We start from the raw sequence: 11,094 nt of genomic DNA on the forward strand, positions 1-11,094 counted from the left end.
GTGAAAATTGTAGGAGATAGGGTCTAGGGAGACCCAGTTTTGATCAGATGAATTCATCTGGCCAACCACCATCAACCAACTTGCTAATTTCCAATTCTATTGACTTTATTGGCTCATGGTAGATCATATATGCATAAGATGATGAAATTTGAAGTGTCCCTTGAGAAATTTGATCAATTGGTGAGATATCTTGTTGGAGAAGTTACTCAAGATACCCAACCAAACTAGGGTTTCCAAGGTAAATCACCCTCAAACTCTTGAAGCAAACTTGATCACTATAACATGTAGAAATAAATGGAACTCATATATGATGCTCATAACCATTCTTGAATCAATTCTTGATGGTGCTCTTTGTTCATGAGGGTCTCAAACCCTAGATGTAATCAATGAATCAAGGATATCATGTCCCTTACCTACAAAAGAGTTAGATAGATACAAAGGCATATTTTTGGTATTTTGGTTAGTGAAATGATAAAATACAAGTATGATATAATCACAAAGTGCTTGGTGATCACTCCCAAAACAAACCCAATGGAAAGGGGTGAGGAGGATACCAAGGTATGATCCCAATGCTAATGCTTATGATAAAATTGCATGAGGGATCTTAGGGTAAAAATGGGGTATTTCAAGACACAATATAACAGCCAAAGAATTTTTCATATACAACGATTCAAGTTTTTCCCACATCGAATTTGCAATATTCTACATGGAGATTTATCTTATAACTTTATCCCTAATGCAAAAGATAATGACATTTTTTGGAATTATCCACCATCTCAGTCTTCTCTGCTTCAATTGGGCATGCAGGCATCACTACCTCACCCTTCAATGCTTAAATAAACTTCTCTTGAGTTTAGATTTCTTGCATACTCACTTTCTACAACCAAAAATTGTTGTCTCCAGAAAAACTCTCGACCACCCATAGATAACACATGGTGATCACTTGTAAATAAAACCCATTTTCCCCACAGAGAACGCCACTTATTACAAATTGAAAGGTTCAATCACACTAAGAAATTTGACGTGTGAAGACAAAAAAGAATGACAACCAAAATAAATTGCCTTTAGTAAAAATGGATCTCTATGAAATAAGTGAATAATTCAATTGGTAAAAGAAGATAAAAGACAAGAAACCCGCTAACTTGTTTACCCAATTCAATCAAAGGATCTACTCTGACATAGAGAACAACTCTCTGATTTACTATACTTCTAAGATTTTTTTCAAAATATTATAAATGAGTTACAATAAAATAGTCACCAAAGTTCCCAAGAACAAACTCTATTTTCTATCGAAGTATTCCCAATATTTCCAACTCTCTACATATAAATCACATAAGCCCAGGGTGTTTAAAAGTTTTCCCAATCTCCCTTAGATATCTCCAAGGGTTTCCAAAATTCCAAGAACACCCACTTATGGATTTACCCTCGCCTATCTAAGATTACCACTAAGATTCTCAAACATTTTTCTTAGTCTTCAACTCTAAAGGTTTGAAGGTTGTAAACACAAGAATGATGGAGATACATATTTATAACTACTGAAATCCAACGGATCAAAAACAAGCCTAAAACACAACCCATTAACAAACAAAACAACAAACCCAAACAACGAAGCACAATACACGCGAATCGAGAAAATAGGACCTGAACTTTGATGGACAGAACCTCCTGCCGGACCCAGCCTCATTGTCGCGCCGCTACTGTAACACCCCCATTTTTTAGTTATAATTTGAATTGATTTTTTTTTGTATTTTAGTTTAATTATTATGTGTAATAATAAAATTAATTTGGAGGACGGGGGTGTGTGGCCTTGAGGTGGGGTGTAGAGAGTAAGTAGAGGTTAGTGGAGTTTATTTAGAACAATTGGAATTTATTTTAATAATTAAAATAACACTATTTTATTGGATTTATTTAATTATAAATAAAAATTTAGAGAGTTTGGGTGTAATTCGTAAATTAAGAGAAATATATGGGGAGGAAGGAGTTAGAGTAATTGTTAGTAAGGAAGAGAATTATTATTCTGACTAGATTACCATAATTATATAAGGTTAAGAGATAAGCTAGGTTGGATGGATTTTATCAGTATGTGAAAAGAGGATTAGAGACACAAGGGAGATAGAAGGTTAAAGCTTTGGAGAGAGGGGAAGAATAATCAAATACCATAATTATTCTATTTCTATTAGGCATCAATTATGGGTATCTACATGAGGGGTAGAATTGAGGAGTCCCTAACCTCTATGAGGGAAATTGGGATTTTGATTTAATTACGAGTTTGATGATATTCTGATGCTATATGCTGTTTTGGATGTGGAAATTCGTGAATTAATATGTGGATAAATTCTGTTTTGATGTTGTTATGATATGTTCACAATTGTTAAGGTAGTAAGAACAAGATTTGGTTCTACATCTAGCCTTATATTTTGATGATAACAATACATAGATCTTAGAGAATAATTTTATACCCTAATGATTTTGTTTAGTGTGAAGATACTAGATACAAATTCTGACTCTGATTGAATGACGTGTGATGTCATCAGATTCTGAACCTAGTGCACTCTGACTCTAAGATGTGTGTTTTACAAGATACTCAAGCTCTGGATTCCATACTCAACACTTCTGAACTTTACTTATTGATAGCTTTATGACTCTGAAGCTTCTGACGTTGTCAAGCTCTAAAGTCGTACGTTCAAACAAATCTAATGAAATATGTCACCAGACTCTGAGGACCAGGTTCTAATGAACTGGATCAAGACTCTGAAGACCATGTTTCTGAGATTCTATCAACCAAAATCTTACTCTTCTTTTATGAATGTTTCATCACCTCTCTATCAGAAGCCCCTGAATATTAAAGATAAGATGAAAAATGTTTTACGTGAAAAAATAGTACACAATACAAGATCCAATATTCCTTCCACTACAGTGATTTTATGGGCTAAGGGCTTTACTATTGTACCATTTTGTCTCCCATTCTCACAGACCGTTATGGAGGGATGTAGCTGCATTTAAGTATTCTAATTCTACCCTCCAATAGATCTCTTCATTTCCTATACAAGAAGACTTGGAAGAATGGAATATTGCTACACTCTAAGAGATTATCATATACGTGAAAAATGCATTTTGTGGAATATTTGAGACAAAAGAAACATACACACATAAAACTTTTGTTCATACTCTTCATAGAATATATTTTGTGTGATATAATTATAATTAATTTGTGTATTCTTCTTTCTTAGAAGCATTTTATAAACATACTTTGTATCTCAATCTTTGTGATTGTATTTCCTTGAGTGATCAGGATTTAGTCAGAATTAGTCAAGAAGACATTGACAGTTGGTATTTATGTTGTAATCAAGTTTGATTATAGTGAATTAAGTCATTGTAATAAGGAGAAATCACATTGGCAGATGGACTGGGTGATAATTGATGTGTATGTGACGATTTGATTACTGTATAATATTTATCTTTTGTTTGCTGTGAGAATTGAGGTGGTAGGGGTCGAAATCGAAGCTTTGAATGAGCTCCCATGAAAAAAAAGAAGTAGAAACTGCCTTCTTCATCAGTGTGACGGTCGTCACGAGCATGATGGGCTGTCTATTATGCATCTGGGTTGACTGACACTCGTCAGTAGGGTAATGGGGATACCGCCATGGTCTCCATGCGGGATTTCTCATGACGATCGTCACATGGGTGAGAGGTGATGAGCAAAAGTGATGACAAGATGGGTGACGAGTTATCCATCATGGTAGCCAGAGGTCATTTTTTAGCGATCAATTGGGTTTTTAAGGTTGTTTTCTCGCATGGTCGATGTTTGACTGCTATTTTGGGATATCTGAGGTGACTAATTAATTAAGATAAATTATTATGATGTTGGAATAATAATTGAATTAATTTGCATTATTATAAGTGATGAATTATGATTATGTTTATGAGTTGTTATTTTGCATATACAATTATGTGTTGTGAATGTAGTTATATGTGTTTATGTTGAGGTGTGTAGTTCAGAACTGGGGACTACTGTTGAATGTTGTATTGAATTGTTATTCATGGTTAGAAGTGAAACCATAATTGTTGTTATTGCATTACTTGTATGCCATGCATCATATTGTGTCAGTGTATTGAAAGAGCGAGTCATGTGTTCAAAAGTGGGGGTTGTGATCGTCCGGGGTTCAAAAGTGGGGACCTGGTTCGAATGAGGAACCATTGTTGAGTGGACGAGACCAATAACAAATGTCTGATGTCCAAATTGACACCACATGCATAGAGTCGAGTTATGAGTCACATCGCATACATAAGGGCTATGTGAATTGAATTGTTACACTATTGTGTAATTGAATCAGTGTTGTTGATTGTGTGACTTAAGATACTCTTGCATTCTTTTACACCGTTAATATATTTGAACATATTCTCACCCCTTTCTTATTTGTTTTATGTTGCTCTGTATGTTGTTGTACATATACTCAGGTGGAGTAAGTGCTATTGTGAGTTGGAAGATGACCTAAGAGTTTTATTTCAATTATTTTATCGTTTATCGATATTTAATTAGTTTCATGCTCTGATCCGTAACATCGAGGAATACATTATTTATTTATTTTTGAAATAACCATTAAATTATGTTGATTTTGTTAAGTATTTTCATTGACAAAATAACAAAAGTTTATATTATTTATTTGAGTTCTACTACGAGAGTTTTGAAAATATTTAGATAGGATACATATTTTGTTAGAATAGCATTTTAAAATGACAATTTTACTCTTTAGATTGTTAGTCGAGTTTTAGGGTGTTACAACTGATATTTCTACAACCGCCACTCACCGATCTTTCTATAACCGCCACTCACCGACAGTTAGAACCGCTGTCCCGCCGCATCATCAGCTCTGTCACTGCACCTGTCCCTCTACCAGCCTCTATCGACTTTAAGACTTTATGCAATCTTGAAGCACATACATACTTCAGCATTTTCAAATTACAATTTTATATATTTGTGCAATATTTGTTATTTTCCTTTAAGTGGCTCAGGCCGCAATTTATTATCCAGATAATTAAAGGTGACATTGATATGTTTTAATGTGTTACCTCGGATAATATGAAAAAAAAAATGAATAATTGCAATTTTTTAACTTTATTTTTTCATACCTTATTTATTTACTTTAATCTTAATTTATGTTGAAAAGCTGTAGAGCCCACCATATTTATTTTTAACATTATTGAGTAGGTAGTGACTCCCTCGTAAAAGTTAAACAAGTAATTAAGGAAAGAATTGTAGGCAAAATTAGATCTAGTTACTGAAAAAATTGCCATCTTATAAATTAATAGATTGAGATATCATAATTAAATTTACTAACTCAACAATAATCTTAAGTACTCATCTTTTTTTAGTAGACTAGTAATTTAAATTTTATTTCATAAATATTGATGCAAAAGATGATAAAAATGAACAATGAACAAAAGAGAGAAAAAAAATAATAAATTTTCATTATTCTTAAAATGATTACAAAAATGACTGCACAAAAAATACACACACTGCAAAAAGAATAAAGATACAATTTTGTTCACACCACTCACTTGCTTGAATACAAGTGGAATTTAATGAAAATACTAAAATATAATCTAACAAACTTTGTCTACAAATTTATACAAAATATGAATTAATTCTAACACCATCCCTTAATTCACATCCAGCTTAACCAAAACTAACAACACAAATTTCATCCCTTAAACGAAAAAATTGATCAGTCTTGATCGCCTTCGTCTGAATATCTTCCATCTGCTTCTGGATACTACAGTGCACAACTTCTAGCACTCCATTATAAACCTGATTTCTCAGAAAGTGATACTTAGTCTCAATATGCTTGCTTCTTCCATGCAACACTGAGTTCTTGACAAGATTCATTACAGACTTGTTATCGATCATCACCATCAGATGCTTGTTTACCTTGATCTTCAAATCCTGCAGTAAATTCAGAAGCCACACAACTTGACATGCAATCACATCACCTGCAATATACTCGGCTTCACAGGTTGACAAAGCAACCACTGATTGCTTCTTGGAACACCAAGAAATAGGACTTCCCAGAAACTTAAACAAGTATCTAGAAGTACTTCTTTTGTCAACTCTGTCTCCACACCTATCAGAGTTTGAGTAACTCATAATTTCAGAGCTTGTTTCAGCACCAGAAGGGAACAAAACTCTATACGTCAGAGTTCCCTTTATATACCTCAGAATTCTAACAACTGCTTGGTAATGAGACCACTTCGGTTTACTCATAAACCTACTTACCGTTCAAACTGCATAACAAATATCAGGTCTGGTATTACACAAATACCTCAGAGACCCTACCAATTGCTTGAGCGTTGTCATATCTACATCATCACCATCAGAATCAGAATCCAATTTCGGATTTGTATGAGCAGGTGTGACAACAACTTTACAATTCAACAACTCAAACCTCTTCAGAAGCTCAAGTTCATATTTCAGTTTATGTAAAATTATGCTTTTCTCATAGTACATAATCTCCACCCCTAATCCATAGAAAATAAACCATATTTCCTATATCAGTCATCTCAAACTCATTCATCAACTCCTTCTTGAACTTAGCTATCTCATGTTCACAATTTCCTGTTAGCAATATGTCATCAACATATATACATATACACCAAAATCATATTGCCTTCAGAAGTATGCTGAACATAGACACCATACTCCATCTCACATTTCTAAAATCCCTACTTCTTGAAAAATGAATCAATTTTCAGATTCCAAATTCTGATATCAATTGTTGGTGCACAAGGTGATAAAGATGAACAATGAACAAGAGAAAAGAGAGAATAGTAACAAACTTCCACTACTCTTGAAATGGTTACAAAAATCGTTGCATATAAAATGCACACACACACTACAAAAGGAATAAAGGTACAATTTTATTCATACCACTCACTTGCTTAAATACAAGTGAGACTTAATAAAAATACTAAAATACTTTCTAACAAACTTTATCTATGAATTTCTGCAAAATATTAATTAATTCTAACAAAAAAATAAAAAAAAATAGAATATCGCAAATTCAAACACAATTTTTTCAATATTTCTGCACATCTATCGACCACTTTAAATTAATCTTCCAATTAGCAGACATAATTCTTGGCAATGAATATGATTATGAAGATATTACCGTCCAAAGTGGAGATGAGATAAATTAATTAGGAGGTGCATCGGTCATAGCATTTAAATGGCAAAACAAATGATGATGCTTTCCATGATTGGAGTATAATACACATGCAACACATATTCATTATTAATATTTGATTTTGGTTTTGGTTTTATTTATTTTAACAAGTGTTAATGAAACTATTTCTTACATAGTTCTTACTTCTTTAGGAAAGTGGGAATGTAATTGTTGCCACTTGCCATTTAGTAATAGATTTTAGGTTGACCTGCATGGTTGTGCAATCTGGGTCCGTATGTTGGCCACTCAATTCTTTCAATCCTTAAATTAGTACTAATTATTAATAAACACTTTGCATCGCACAAACCAAACATAAGTGTATCTTAACTGTTCCATATTTTAGTAACTCCTCCATTTTAATCATTCTATGCTTGAGTTAAACGTTTCATATGATATGGTGCAACAGTTCCGATGAAGTTCTTAGTATTTACTATTGAACTGTTAGAATATATATATATATATATATATATATATATATATATATATATATATATATATATATATATATATATATATATATATATATATATATATATATAATTGTAAATACGAAAAACAAAAAACAAAAACAAGTTAGTTTTTTCTACTATTAAATTTGAATGGATCATTACTTCGTATTTTCTGTTAGGACATCATGGTGTATATTATTAAATGAATTTGAATCTAATTTTAAAGTCTAGTTAAAAGGATAATGCAAATACATCAAATTATATGAGTGCAGATTCAACATGTAATATTACACTTATTTATTTTTAAAGGACAAAATTTCAACCATTAAATTATATGATAATGGTATCCAAACATATTTATATATATAATTGTCCAAAGCGTGTAGTTTTACACTAAGCTTAAGGAACAATTCATCCCCACCAATCTTTCTATGTTGGATGCAAAAGGAGTTACCGGCGAATTTTCTGCAGGATACTTTGGAAACCTTAAAGAGAATTGCACAATCTCTCTAAGCGTATCTGTTGATAATATTTTACAGAAGAATGTTTCTTTCAACTTCTCTCATGCATTAGAGAAGAGAAAGATGATTTAGAATGAGAAATTAATTGAGATTGGTTTTTGTGTGTTTTCCCACCGTGACCATAACCTGTAATTTATATTGAAAATCACGTCTGTTATGAAATAGTAGCAATTCTTAGAAAAGGCATGACACTATTCCAATTGCAACTTAGTAACAACGTTTCACATAAGAATAGCAAATATTTGTTTATAGGTTGCAACTACTCCTAAAAGAAAGGAAACCAATTAAATGGCACTTTAGACCAGTAATAATTATTATAGACCATGCAATTGAAATATGAAAACTTTGAATATAATATTTATATTTATATTATTAATTCAAATAATATAATCATACAATTAATTATTATTTTAAAAATTTTCTCACAAAATTATATGAGTGCAGATTCAACACGTAATATTACACTTATTTATTTTTAAAGGACAAAATTTTAACCATTAAATTATATGATAATGGTATCCAAACATATTTATATATATAATAGTCCAAGAACCTAATTAATGTAAAACTCCAATATAACTTCAACATTCACTCTCACAGATAACATAAACTAAGGTCCAATTTTTACATTACAATATTTAACTCGACTTCAATACCATGTCAATAGTAAAATAACAAAGAATAATAGAAGAAATCAATTATAATTTCAATAATGTAAATAGGAATTATAAAAATAATAAATATACTAAACTACCTTAAGTTTCAATTGTAACAAAAATGTTTCATATATTTAAGATTTTTTCTCAACAAAGCATTTGGAGTTAATTTTAAAAAATAAGATTTAAAAAGGAAATTCAATAACAAAAAAATCAACTAACACCATTACCAATAAACAGAAGATAATCAATAGTTGAATAAAGAAACCAAATCAAATAAAGGAAAAAACTAATCTATATATATATATATATATATATATAAGATTTGTAAAGAGAAACAATCAAATATAAGAGTCAATAGAGTAAAAAACAATCAAATAAAAACTAATATGAAGATGAACAATTGAATGAAAGAACCAATAAGAAGAAAAACGATCAAATAGAAGAAACACACCAACCATAATCAATTATAATAGAAAAAAGAACAAAACTGTAAAACTAAACCATTCAAATAAAACTAAACGAATTCAAATCAAATCAAACTAAATCAAATCCAAATCTAAATTAAATCAAATCAAACTAAATGAAGGCAAACCAAACTAACACAAAAATAAATCCAAATTACAAGAAGAAAAGCAACCGATATATATATATATATATATATATATATATATATATATATATATATATATATATATATATATATATATATATATATATATATATATATATATATATATATATATATATATATATATATATATATATATATTATATATATATATATATATATATATATATATATATATATATATATATATATATATATATATATATATATATATATATATATATATATATATATTTCAATTGATTACAATAAATACATATAGTTGACCTTTTTATTATTGTTGGTTATGATGACCATTATCATAACCAACAATAAAAAGGTCAACTATATGTATTTATTGTAATCAACTGAAAGATAAATATTTATATCAACACTAATTCAATTTTATTACAAAAACATTGTCGATATGTATAAACTACACGTTGAACAATATATCAATGTCTCTTAACATAATCCTTTAACATTTACGTATAAAGTACACGTTGAACAATATATCAATGCCTCTTAACATAATCCTTTAACATTTACGTTTGAACTGTGAATTACAATTGAACAAAAAGTACAAATTAAACATAAAAAAGATTACAATAAGTAAATTTTTCATTTTTTCAATACATTTTTCGGATTTTAGTTTGTTCTCCAAACTCTTATTCTTACTCTTAGCATCTTTATACAACTACTTCAAATAAACCACAACTTCATTTATGTTGCTCCCATCTTCGTTGTCAGATTTTGCTACCATATCTTCATATCCCATATGAACAAATCACAAGTGTAATCACCCCTCTAAAATGAACATCTTCAAAAAAACATACGAATCCCTTCTTGCACTGATACTATATCATGCGATCTTGACAACCACACAAAAGTCCACCACGATTTTATACAGATGAGGATGACATAAGTGGTACATTAATTAAGTTTGTCTTTGAAGATAATATTATTTCGGCGACGATGTTTTTAGTTGGAATTAACAAGGAAGAAGAAAAGAAGAATGAGGATAGAATAGGGCACAACATGATACCTAATTGTATTTTTATAGACCATTTAAAAAAATAAATAATAAATATTAAATCCACCTGACAAATCAAATAACTGACAAAATAAAATGAAAATCCTACGTGTACTACCACATCAACTTCCATTACTCATATCTTACCTCAGGAGCAAAAATATTGACGGCATATTAAATATATATATATATATATATATATATATATATATATATATATATATATATATATATATATATATATATAAATTTCCAATAGTGATCTTTAAACACTCAAAGTAGTAGAAGATAATATGTCAAATTTAATATTTTTTTTCAATAAAACCAATCATTAAAATTAAAACAAACACATTGTTAACCTTTTGTAAATTCAATAGCAGAAACGACTGAGTAATTTTAAAATGATGAAATGGAACTCTAGATACTACATTAAACGGACAATACCAGAGTCTGGTCCAACTTCAACCATTATAAAACAATCGTACATCTATATCCAATGAAAATATTGACATGTTTATGTGCTTTGTATTGACAGAGTACGCTAATTAAGTTGTTTCTACATAGAAAGAAACTCAAGGCCACTGTAATTGCTAGGGTCATTTCAT

Source organism: Lathyrus oleraceus, chromosome 5 (genome assembly GCF_024323335.1).
Source record: "Lathyrus oleraceus cultivar Zhongwan6 chromosome 5, CAAS_Psat_ZW6_1.0, whole genome shotgun sequence".
NCBI classification, from domain to species: Eukaryota; Viridiplantae; Streptophyta; class Magnoliopsida; order Fabales; family Fabaceae; genus Lathyrus; species Lathyrus oleraceus.